The sequence below is a fragment of the Enhydra lutris genome, unplaced genomic scaffold, assembly GCF_002288905.1.
Source record: "Enhydra lutris kenyoni isolate GAN:26980312 unplaced genomic scaffold, ASM228890v2 scaffoldscaffold199, whole genome shotgun sequence".
Classification (NCBI taxonomy): Eukaryota; Metazoa; Chordata; class Mammalia; order Carnivora; family Mustelidae; genus Enhydra; species Enhydra lutris.
In genome coordinates this window covers 121,054-133,341 of record NW_019154283.1, presented here as the reverse complement: position 1 = coordinate 133,341, position 12,288 = coordinate 121,054, and the positions used below count along the sequence as shown (strand labels likewise).

The 12,288-nt window shown below is 36.3% G+C and overlaps 1 pseudogene; it reads right to left on the bottom strand.

Annotated features, from left to right (window-relative positions):
* Positions 1 to 856: 856 nt before the first annotated feature.
* LOC111140156 lies at positions 857 to 1,483 on the bottom strand (annotated as a pseudogene).
* Positions 1,484 to 12,288: the final 10,805 nt, after the last annotated feature.

The window sequence follows — 12,288 nt, the reverse complement described above, 5'->3', positions numbered from 1 at the left end:
CTTGAAAGAAACTTCATGAGACACACTGAACCACCAGAAACCACCAACTACACCATTCCTACATTTGACCTGCCAAAACTGTGTAACATAACAAATGTTGACTGTATTAAGTTGCTACATTTTGGATGTAATTTTCTATATAGCAGAGATAATTACTATAGTGTGTGTTCATTGGTGAATAAGAGAACAGTGTAAAGTAGCTTTTTTAAACTTGATAATATTCAACTGGTGAAAATCTATCATCTTGACCCAAGAACTATCACTACATTGTTGCAGAGAGATGCTATGATAAAATGGTTTCTTTCTTCTTCCTGCCACTTTCTAGTTTTTATGTCACAGGCATGTCAGGGCTTGTCCTACCACTTAGCATAACTGCCTAGAATGTCTGTGATGAAGTTTGAGTTCAGTCGCAGTAAGATAGAGATTGTTAGTAAAGAAGGCTGGTAGCCTGTCTATGGAGAAGCCCCACAGAGTGAAGTTTGCACAGTACAGCCTGTGTTTAATTTGTTCTTTGTCCTAAAGGGTCAGAAACTATTTTATCAAAATATTTAGAACTCATAAACTAAATTGACAGACTTGGGGGCTGAGCTATACAAACTAAATGCATGCAATACTAATGTATAAATCAGAAATTTTCACTAAATTTACTATGTGTAGAATGGAATTCTCATGCTCTCATCCAGAGTTCCTTCTTTCCCTGAATTATAGTGTGGTGGCCATATTAGCAAATCAGAAGATGATTCAGTTAAGCTTGCAATTAGTGCCCAAAGTGGTGAGTCTCAAGGTATATTCTTCCCAAGCCACCGCAAGTCTTGATAAACTATTACTTCCTCACCACCTGTTGATTTAATTAGTTTTATTCTCTGGGGTATCTTATTACCAAGTCCTTAAGAGGTTTCTCACCATTGACTTCACACATTACTAGAGTTGGGCTCCCTTTCATTGTCTTCTTTAGGTGATGGTAGTTTGGCAAGATTTTCATCAGGAAATCCAGCTGTAGTATCTGGAGTTGTGGTTGCTCAGTATGCACACCACAAAGGCAGTCTGAACCGTTGATCACTGTTTTCTCAGGAATGACCTCAGTTGTATTCAGGTTGCAACAAACTGCAGAGACCCAACCACTTGTAAATATTATATTTCCGTCCAAATATGCTTTTGATACAATAACATTATTATCTCCCATTTTCGTGGCTTGGGAATAGCAGACAATTTCAAACACATTGTTGGTGCCAGTGATCATAGGTTTCAGTTATGGATCTTCAGCATTAGGGGTGATAATATCAGGGTGAGCATTTATGATAAGCACCTGTTCTTCTATTAGGTTACCTTCACCAATCGCTACTGGCCTGGCTTCTGCAATAATTTGTGCTTTAGTATGGATCGCTGTCATAGATCCTATAGTTACATCACCCCACATTTCATTTTCTACACACACAACTGCTCCAGGAGCAATCTTTACACTCTTTTGAGACTTCTCCACCATGATTTGGTCCCTGTCACTCACAGAATTTTTAAAAATATTTACCATAGCATCTAATGCATGTTTTATATTTTTAGTACTGATATAAAATTTCCTTTAAATTGAGTTTGAGTGGGGCGCCTGGGTGGCTCAGTGGGTTAGGCCTCTGCCTTTGGCTCAGGTCATGATCTCAGGGTCCCGGGATCGAGTCCCACATCGGGCTCTCTGCTTGGCGGGGAGCCTGCTTCCTCCTCTCTCTCTGCCTGCCTCTCTGCCTACTTGTGATCTCTCTGTCCGTCAAATAAATAAATAAAATTTAAAAAAAAATTGAGTTTGAGTAAAAAATGATACAATATAAATGAAAACATTATAAAATATGTGAATTTTAAGTATATCTTGTAAATCTTTAAGTTATATCACATGCATAACTGAGGGGCTGTTACAAACACTGTGCTAAGTCAGGCTTTATAATGAGAATTTTGCTAGATAGCTGGTAGGGCTGCTAAAATTTTTCTGTTAATGAGATTTTCCCAGAAAGCCTCACAGTACCCAAAAAGTTTGCCTGAAAACTAATCTCAAAGGTCATAGAACTTATAACTACAGGGGCGCCTGGGTGGCTCAGTGGGTTAAAGCCTCTGCCTTCGGCTCAGGTCATGATCTCAGGGTCCTGGGATCGAGCCCCGCATGGGGCTCTCTGCTCAGTGGCGAGCCTGCTTCCCTCTCTCTCTCTGCCTGCCTCTCTGCCTACTTGTGATCTCTATCTGATAAATAAATAAAATCTTAAAAAAATTATAACTACAAGAAGAGCATCCACTGTATCAAGTCCCCATTACAAGTGTGTATTTTTCCTTTCTGTGTTGTCTACAAAATATTTATCTATTATGATGGCAGACAGTTCTGCCCACCATATCTACATAAGTGCTCTTTGCTCTGAATATTCAAAGACCAATGAAACATTTTTTGACATAATCGTGGATTTCACAACCTTATGTTGGAAGCAGACAAATAAAAACAAACTGTAGACTCTGAGATATAAATGGGTACAGACTATACTGGAAATACTAAGGAGGAGCACAGGGGAAGTGGGCCAGAGAAAATGGACTGAGCAGGGTTATCTCAAAATGTAAAATAGGAGGAGAACTGTCCATTCCTTGCTAAGGTTGAAGTATTCATTGGTACATGACCATTGCTTTCATCTTTTAATTCACATTCTTGGTTTTATCAGTATAAACCTGATAAAATATATCTTTACAGTTTAAAATAATGTAATTATCAGACACATATTGTTCAACTCATTCTACAGCAAAACAAGTAAAAACTACTTACTTAAGAAGCTATGTTAAAAACTAATCATTTTGTTTATATATACCACATCTTCTTTATGCACTCATCTATTGTTTTAATTCAATTAGCCAATGTATAGAACATCATTAGTTTTTGATATATCATTCAATGATTCATTAGTTGCTTTATAGACACTTGGACTGATTCCATAATTTGGCTATTGTAAATAATGCTGCAATAAACATGGGGGTACATGTATCCTTTTGAATTAATGTTTTCTTATTTTTTTGGTAAATACTGAATAGCACAATTACTGAAACATAGGGTAGGTCCATTTTTAAACTGTTTGAGGAAGCTCCATACTGTGTTGCAGAGTGGCTGTGCCAGTTTGCATTCCCACCAACAGTGCATGTGCGTTCCTTTTTCTCCACATCTTCACCAACACTTGTTTCTTATATTTTTGATTTTAGCCATTGTGACAGGTGTGAGGTGATATCACCTTGTGTTTTTTTTAAATTTCAGTATAATTAACATACAGTGTTATATTAGTTTCAGGTGTACAATATTGTGATTCAACAATTCCATACATCACCCAGCACTCATCATGACAAGTACCCACCTTTTCCTCATCACCTATTTCACCCATTCCCCAACACATCTCCCCTCTGATAACCAACAGTTTGTTCTCTGTAAGAGTCTATTTCTTTTTTTTTTTTTAAAGATTTTATTTATTTATTTGACAGACAGAAATCACAAGTAGGCAGAGAGGCAGGCAGAGAGAGAGAGAAGGGGAAGCAGGCTCCCCGCTGCCCAGAGAGCCCAATGCGGGGCTCGATCCCAGGACCCTGGGATCATGACCTGAGTTGAAGGCAGAGGCTTTAACCCACTGAGCCACCCAGGCGCCCCTGTAAGAGTCTATTTCTTGATTTGTCTCTCCCTCTCTCCCTTTTTTCTTTTGCTCATTTGTTTAATTTCCACATATGCGTGAAATCATATGATATTTGTCTTTCTCTGACTGATTTATTCCATCTAGCTTAATACTGTCTAGTTCCATTCATGTCCTTACAAATGACAAGATTTCGTTCTTATTTATGGCTAATATTCCACTACATACATACATACATACGTGTGTGTGTGTGTATGCACATACCACTTCTTTATCCATTCACCTATCCATGGACACCTGCTCTGCTTCCATAAAATGGCTTTTGTAAATAATGTTACAATAAATATAGGGATGCATATATTCATCTCAGTTAGTGTTCTTGTATTTTGGGGGTAAATACCCAGTAGTGCAATTACTGGATTGTAGGGCAGTTTTATTTTTTATATTTTTGTATGAACCTCCATACTGTTTTCCACAGTGGCTGCACCAGTTTGCATTCCCACCAACAGTGTAAGAGTGTTCCTTTTTCTTCACATCCTCACCAACAGTTGTTTCTTGTTTTTTACTTTAGCAATTCTGACAGGTGTGAGGTAGTATGTCAGTGTAGTTTTGATTTGCATTTCCCTGATGAACAGTGATATCGAGCACCTTTTCATGTGTCTGTTTGCCATCTGGATGTCTTCCTTGGAGAAGTGTCTGTTCATATCTTTGGCCAATATTTAAGTTAGATTAGTTGTTTTTTGGGTGTATATCTTGGAAACAGACTCTTCACCATGTGTATCATTTGCAAATATCTTCTCCCATTCAGTAGGTTATCTTTTAGTTTTATTGATTGTTTCTTTCACTCTGCAGAAGCTTTTTGTTTTGATGTAGTCCTAATAGTTCATTTTTGCTTTTATTTCCCTTGCCTTGGGAGACATATCTAGAAAAATATTGCCATGATTGATGTCAGAGCCATCACTGTCCGTGCTCTCTTCTAGGATTGTTATGGTTTCACATCTCACATTTAGGGCTCTAATCCATTCTGAGTTTATTTTTGTGTGTGGTGTAAGAAAGTGGTTCAGTTTCATTCTTTTGCATGGAGCTGTCCAGTTCTCCCAGCACCATTTGTTGAAGAGATGTCTTTTTCCTATTGCATATTCTTGTCTCCTTTGTTGAAGATTAATTGACCATACAATTGTGGGTTTATTTATGGGATTTTTATTCTGTTCCATTGATCTATGTGTCTGTTATTATGCCAGTACCATACAGTTTTGATTACTACCACTTTCTAATATAACTTGAAGTCTGCAATTGTGATATCTCCAGTTTTGTTTTTCATTTTCAAAATTGCTTTGGCTATTATGGGTCTTTTGTAGTTCCATACAAATTTTAGGATTATGTGTTCTAGTTCTATGAAAAATGCTGTTGGTACTTTAATATGGATTCCATTAAATCTGTAGATAGCATTGGCTGGTATGGACATTTTAACAATATTTATACTTCAAATCCATGAACATTGAATGTCTTTTCAATTCTTTGTGTAATCTTGAATTTCTTTCATCAATGTTTTATAGTTTTCAGAGTACATGTCTTTCACCTCTTTGGTTACATTTATCCCTAGATACTTTATTATTTCTGTGCAATTGTAAATGGGACTGTTTTCTTAATTTCTCTTTCTGCTGCTTCATTATTACTTATAGAAATGCAACAGATTTCTGTACATTGATTTTGTATCCTGAAACTTTACTGAATTCATTTATCAGTTCTAGAAGTCTTTTGGGTTTTCTAGATAGACTATCATATCATCTTCAAATAGTGAAAATTTTATTACTTCCTAACAAATTTGAGTGTCTTTTATTTCCTTTTTTGTTTAATTGCAATAGTTGAAATTTCCAGTACTATTTGAATAAAAGTGGTGAGAGTGGGCATCCTTGTCTTGTTCCTGACCTTAGGGGAAATGGTTTCAGTTTTCCCCACATTAAGGATGATGTTAGGTGTGGGTTTTTCATATATGGCTTTGATTATTTTGAGGCATGTTCCCTCTAAACCTACCTTATTCGAGGGCTTTTTATCATGAATGGATGCTGTATTTTGTCAAATGCTTTTTTGGCGTCTATTGAAATGATCATGTGGTTGCTATCTTTTCTTATTGATATGTTGTATCATTTTGATTGATTTGCAAATATTGAGCCACCCTTGCACCCCAGGAATAAATTCCACTTGATTATGGTGAATGATTTCATAAATATATTGTTGGATTCGGGTTGCTAGTTTTTTTGTTTGTTTTTTGTTTTTTTTTTTTAAGATTTTATTTATTTATTTGACAGAGAGAGATCACAAGTAGACAGAGAGGCAGGCAGAGGGAGAGAGAGAGAGAGAGAGAGGGAAGCAGGCTCCCTGCTGAGCAGAGAGCCCGACGCGGGACTCGATCCCAGGACCCTGAGATCATGACCTGAGCCGAAGGCAGCGGCTTAACCCACTGAGCCACCCAGGCGCCCCGGGTTGCTAGTTTTTATTGAGAAATTTTGCATCTATGTTAATCAAGTTATTGGCCTGTAGTTCTCTTTTTTAGTGAAGTCTATATCTGGTTTTGGTATCAAGGTAATGCTGGCCCCATAGAATAAATTCGGAAGTTTTCCTTCCTTTTCTGTTTTTTTGGAATAGTTTGAGAAGAATAGGTATTAACTTTTCTTTAAACGTTTGATAGAATTTGCCTGTGAAGCCATCTGTTCCTGGACTTTCATTGTTGGGTATTTTTTGATTACTGATGTAATTTCTTTGATGGTTGTCAGTCTGCTCGAGTGTTCTATTTCTTCCTGTTTCGGTTTTAATGATTTATATGTTTCTAGAAATTTATCCATTTCTTCCAGGTTATCCAATTTATTAATGTATAGTTTTTCATACTATTCCCTTATTGTTTGTATTTCTGTGATGTTGGTTGTTATTTCTCCTCTCTCATTTTTGATTTTATTTCTTTGGGTCCTTTCTCTTTTCTTTTGATAAGTCTGGCTAGAGAATTACCAATTTTACTAATTTTTCTTCAAAGAACTATCTCCAGGCTTCATCTATGTATTCTATTGCTTTTTTTAGTTTCTAGGTTTTTTTTTAATTATTTCCTTCCTTCTGTTTGCTTTGGATTTTGGTGGATTTTTTTGTTCTTTTCCTACCTCCTTTAGGTGTAAAGTAGGGTTGTTTACTTGAGATATTTCTTGCTTCTTGAGGTAAGCCTGTATTGCTACAAACTTTCCTTTTAGAACTGCTTTTACTGCATCTCAAAGATTTTGGACTGTTTTCATTTTCACTTGTTTCCATATAATTTTTCATTTCTTCCTTGTTTTCTTCTTTGACCCATTCATTGTTTAGTTGCATCTCATTTAGTCTCCATGTATTTGTGGTCTTTCTGGTTTTTTTCTTGTTGTTGATTTCTAGTTTCAAAGCATTGTGTAAAAAAAAATGCATGGTATGACTCTGATCTTTTTACTTTATTTAGACTTGTTTTGTGAGTTAATATGTGATCTGTTCTGGAGAATGTTCCATGTTCACTTGATAAAATTGTGTATTCTGTTTTAGGATGGAATGTTCTGAATGCTTATGTTAAAACTATCTGGGCCAATATGTCACATTTTTTCCTAGCTGATTTTCTGTTTGGATGATCTATCCTTCAATGTATGTGTGGTGTTAAAGTCCCTTTTATTATTATTGTATTAGTATCAATTGTTTCCTTTATATTTATTATGAATGGTTTTATGTATTTGGGTGCTTCCATGTTGGGTGCATAAATATTTACAATTGTTATATCTTCTTGATTGATTGTCTGCATTATTATTATACAGTGCCCTTTGTTCCTTGTTATAATCTTTTTTTTTAAGTCTGTTTTGTCCAACATAAGTATCGCTACACCTGTTTTCTTTTGACATCCATTTGCATGATAGATGTTTCTCCATCCTCTCACTTTCAGTCTGCAGATGTCTTTAGGTCTAACATGAATCTCCTATAGACGGCATAGAGATTAATCTTGTTTTTTTTTTAATTTAATTGTTTTCAGTGTTCCAAGATTCTTTGTTTATGCATCACACCCAGTGCTCCATGCAATACTCCATGCAATGCTCCATGCCCTCCTTAGTATCCACCACCAGGCTCACACAAACCCCCCCCCCATCCCCTCCCCTCCAAAGCCCTCAATTTGTTTCTCAGAGTCCACCATCTCTCATGGTTCATCTCCCCTCCAATTTCCCCCAACTCACTTCTCCTCTCCTTCTCCCAATGTCCTCCATGTTATTCCTTATGCTCCACAAATAAGTGAGACCATATGATAATTGACTCTCTCTGCTTGACTTATTTCACTCAGCATAATCTCTTCCAGTCCCATCCATGTTGATACAAAAGTTGGGGATTCATCCTTTCTGATGGAGGCATAATATTTCATTGTGTATATGGACCATCTTCTTTATCCATTCCTCTGTGAAAGGGCATCTTGGCTCTTTCCCATTTGTTGACTGTGACCATTGCTGCTATGAACATTGGGGGTACAGATGGCCCTTATTTTTACTACATCTGTAATTTGGAGGTAAATACCCAGTAGTGCAATTGCTGGGTCATGGGGTAGCTCTATTTTTAATTTCTTGAGGAATCTCCACGCTGTTTTCCAGAGTGGCTCACCAACTTGCATTCCCACCAACAGTGGAAGAGGGTTCCCCTTTTTCCACATCCTCTCCAACACACGTTGTTTCCTGTCTTGTTAATTTTGGCCATTCTAACTCGTGTAAGGTGGTATCTCAATGTTGTTTTGATTTGACTCTCCCTGATAGCAAATGATGATGAACATTTTTTTCATGTGTCTGTTAGCCATTTGTACATCTTCTTTGGAGAAATGTCTTTCTGTTCATGTCTTTTGCCCATTTTTTCACATAATGACCTGCTTTTTGAGTGTTGAGTTTGAGTTCTTTATAGATCTTGGATATCAGCCTTTTGTCTGTAGTGTCATTTGCGAATATCTTCTCCCATTCCGTGGGTTGCCTCTTTGTTTTGTTGACTGTTTCCTTTGCTGTGCAGAAGCTTTTCATCTTGATGAAGCCCCAAAAGTTCATTTTTGCCTTTGTTTCCTTTGGAGACATGTCTTGAAAGAAGTTTCTGTGGCCGATGTAGAAGAGGTTACTGCCTATGTTATCCTCTAGGATTTTGATAGATTCCTGCCTCACGTTAAGGTCTTTTAACCATTTTGGGTTTATCTTTGTGTATGGTGTAAGAAAATGGTCGAGGTTCATTATTCTATACCTAGCTGTCCAATTTTCCCAGCACCATTTTTTGAAGAGACTGTCTTTTTTCCACTGTATATTTTTTCCTGCTTTGTTGAAGGTTATTTGACCATAGAGTTGAGGGTCCGTATCTGGACTCTTTACTCTGTTCCACTCATCTACATGTGTGTTTTTGGGTCAGTAGCATGCTGTCTTGGTGATCACGGCTTTGTAGTAAAGCTTGAAATCAGGCAACATGATGCCCCCAGTATTGTTTTTCTTTTTCAACATTTCCTTAGCAATTTGTGGTCTCTTCTGGATCCATACAAATTTTAGGATTGCTTGTTCCAGCTCTTTGAAAAATGCTGATGGAATTTTGATCGAAATGGCATTAAAAGTATAGATTGTTCTAGGTAGTAGAGACATTTTAACAATGTTTATTCTTCCAATCCATGAGCATGGAATGGTTTTTTATCTTTTTGGGTCTTCTTCAATTTCTTTCATGAGTTTTCTGTAGTTCCTCGAGTACAGATCCTTTACCTATTTGATTAGGTTTATTTCCAGGTATCTTATGGTTCTTGGTGCTATTATAAATGGAACTGATTTTCTAATTTCCTTTTCTATATTTTCCTTGTTAGTGTATAAGAAAGCAACTGATTTCTGTACACTGATTTTGTATCCTGCTACATTACTGAATGGCTGCATGAGTTCTAGTAGTTTGGGGGTGGAGTCTTTTGGGTTTTCTATATAAAGTATCATGTCATCTGCAAAGAGAGAGAGTTTGACTTTTTCTTTGCCAATTTGAATAACTTTTATTTCTTTTCATCAGACATACAGAAGGTCACTACATCATTCTTAAAGGGTCTATCCACCAAGAAGATCTAATAATTGTAAATATTTATACCCCCAACATGGGAACAGCCAACTACATAAGCCAATTGTTAATCAAAATAAAGAGTCATATTGATATGAATACATTAATAGTAGGGGATTGTAACATGCCACTCTCAGTAATAGATCATCCAAGCAGAAAATCAATAAGAAACAAGAGCTTTGAATGACACATTGGACCAGATGGACCTCATAGATATATACAGAACATTCCACCCTAAAAAAACAGAATACTCATTCTTCTTGAGTGCTCATGAAACTTTCTCCAGAATAGACTACATACTGGGTCACAAATCAGGACTCAACCATTACCAAAAGACTGAAATTATTCCCTGCATGTTCTCAGACCACAATGCTTTGAAACTGGAACTCAACCACAAGAAAAAGTTTGGAAAGAATTCAAACACTTGGAAGCTAAAGACGACCTTGTTTAAGAATGTTTGGATCAACAAGGAAATCAAAGAAGAACTTAAACAATTCATGGAAACCAATGAGAATGAAGACACATTGTCTAAAACCTATGGGATACAGCAAAGGCAGTCCTAAGGGGGAAATAACATAGCCATCCAAGCCTCGCTCAAAAAATTGAAAAATCCAGAATACACCAGCTCTCTTTACACATTAAAGAACAGGAAAATCAACAACAAATTAAGCAAACCTCACACACAAGAAAGGAAATAATCAAGATTAGAACAGAGATCAATGAGATAGAAACTAGAGATACAATAGAACGCATCAATGAAACTAGAAGCTGGTTTTTTGAAAGAATCAATAAGATTGATAAACCACTGACCAAATTAATCCAAAAGAAAAGAGAGAAGACCCAAGTAAATAAAATTATGAATGAAAGGGGAGAGATCATGACTAACGCCAAAGAAATAGAAACCATCATCAGAAGTCATTATCAACAGTTATATGCCAATAAGTTAAGCAACCTGGAAGAAATGGATGAATTCCTGGAAACCTATAAACTTCCAAAACTTTTTTTAAAATCCATTTTGCTTCCCTGTGTCTTTTGATTGGAACATCTAGTCCATCTACATTCAAATTACTTATGGATAGATATGTATTTATTTCCATTTTGTTACTTGTTTTGCTGATGTTATTGCAGTTTTTTCCTGATCCTTTCTTGCTTTCTTTCATGTTTTTTTTTACCTTCTTTAGTGATATACTTGAATTCCTTTCTCTTTATTCTTTGCATATCTATTACTGGTTTTTGACTTGTGGTTACTATTAGGTTTGTATATAACATCTTCTGCATAAAGCAGTCTATATTAAGTTGATGGTCACTTAAGTTTGAATCCATTCTTTATTCCACTCCTCCCCACATTTTAGGTATATGGTGTCATATTTTACATTGTTTTATTTTATGAATCCCTTGACTGATTTTTACAGAAATAGTTAATGTTACTTCATGTGTGTGTGTGTGTGTGTGTGTGTTTTATGTTTCATACTCTCACTTATGGTCTTTCCTTGCCACTCAGAATCCTTTTTTTTAAAAAAAATTATTTATTTATTTGAGAGAGAGAAAAAGCACATGAGTATGTGGGGAGAGAAGTAGAGGGAGAGAGAGAAGTAGACTCCCTGCTGAGCAGAGAGCCTGGTGTGGGGCTCCATCCCAGGACCCCAGGATCATGACCTGAGCTGAAAGCAGAGGCTTAATCAACTGAGCCACACAGGCACCTCATCCACTCAAAGAGTTCTCTTTAATATTTCTTGTAGAGCTGATTTAGTGGTCATGAACTCCTTTAGTTTTTCTTTGTCTGAGAAATTCTTTATCTCACCTTCTATTGTGAATGATAACCTTGCTAGATAGAGTATCTTTGGCTGCAGATTTGTTCCTTTTGTCACTTTGAATATATCATCCACTCCTTTCTGGCCTGCAAAGTTTTGCTGAAAGATCTTCTGGTAGCTTTATCAGCTTTCCCCTGTATGTAACTGTCTTTTTTCCTCTGGCTACTTTAAAATTTTTTTCTTTAGTACTACTTTTTGCCATTTTGATTATTATGTGTCTTGGTGTGGACCTTTTTGTGTTGATTTTTTTTGGAATCTCTGTGCCTCCTGAATCTGGATATCTGTTTCCTTCCCTAGATTAGGGAAGTTTTCAGCTATTATTTCTTCAAATAAATATGCTTCCTCATTTTCTCTCTCTTCTCCTTCTGGGATCCCTATAATGTGAATGTTATTATGCTTGATTGAATCACTGAGTTCCCTAAGACTATTCTTCACTTGCATAATTTTTCCTTTTATTTGCTCAGCTTGATTACTTTTAATTACTCTCACTTCTGGGTCATTAATTAATTCCTTTGTTTCATCTAACCTCCTCTCTATTCTATAAAGTGTACTTTTAATTTCATTTATTGTGTTCTTCATCTCTGATTGGGTCTTTTTAATCTCTTTGTTAAGTTCTTACCTAGGTCTTCTACTCTTTTCTCAAGCCCAGTGAATATCTTTATGAACATTACTTTAAATTCTCTATCAGGCGTATTACTTATGTTGGGTCTCTTGCTGTGATTTTGTCTTGCTCTTTCATTTGGGATATATTCCTCTGT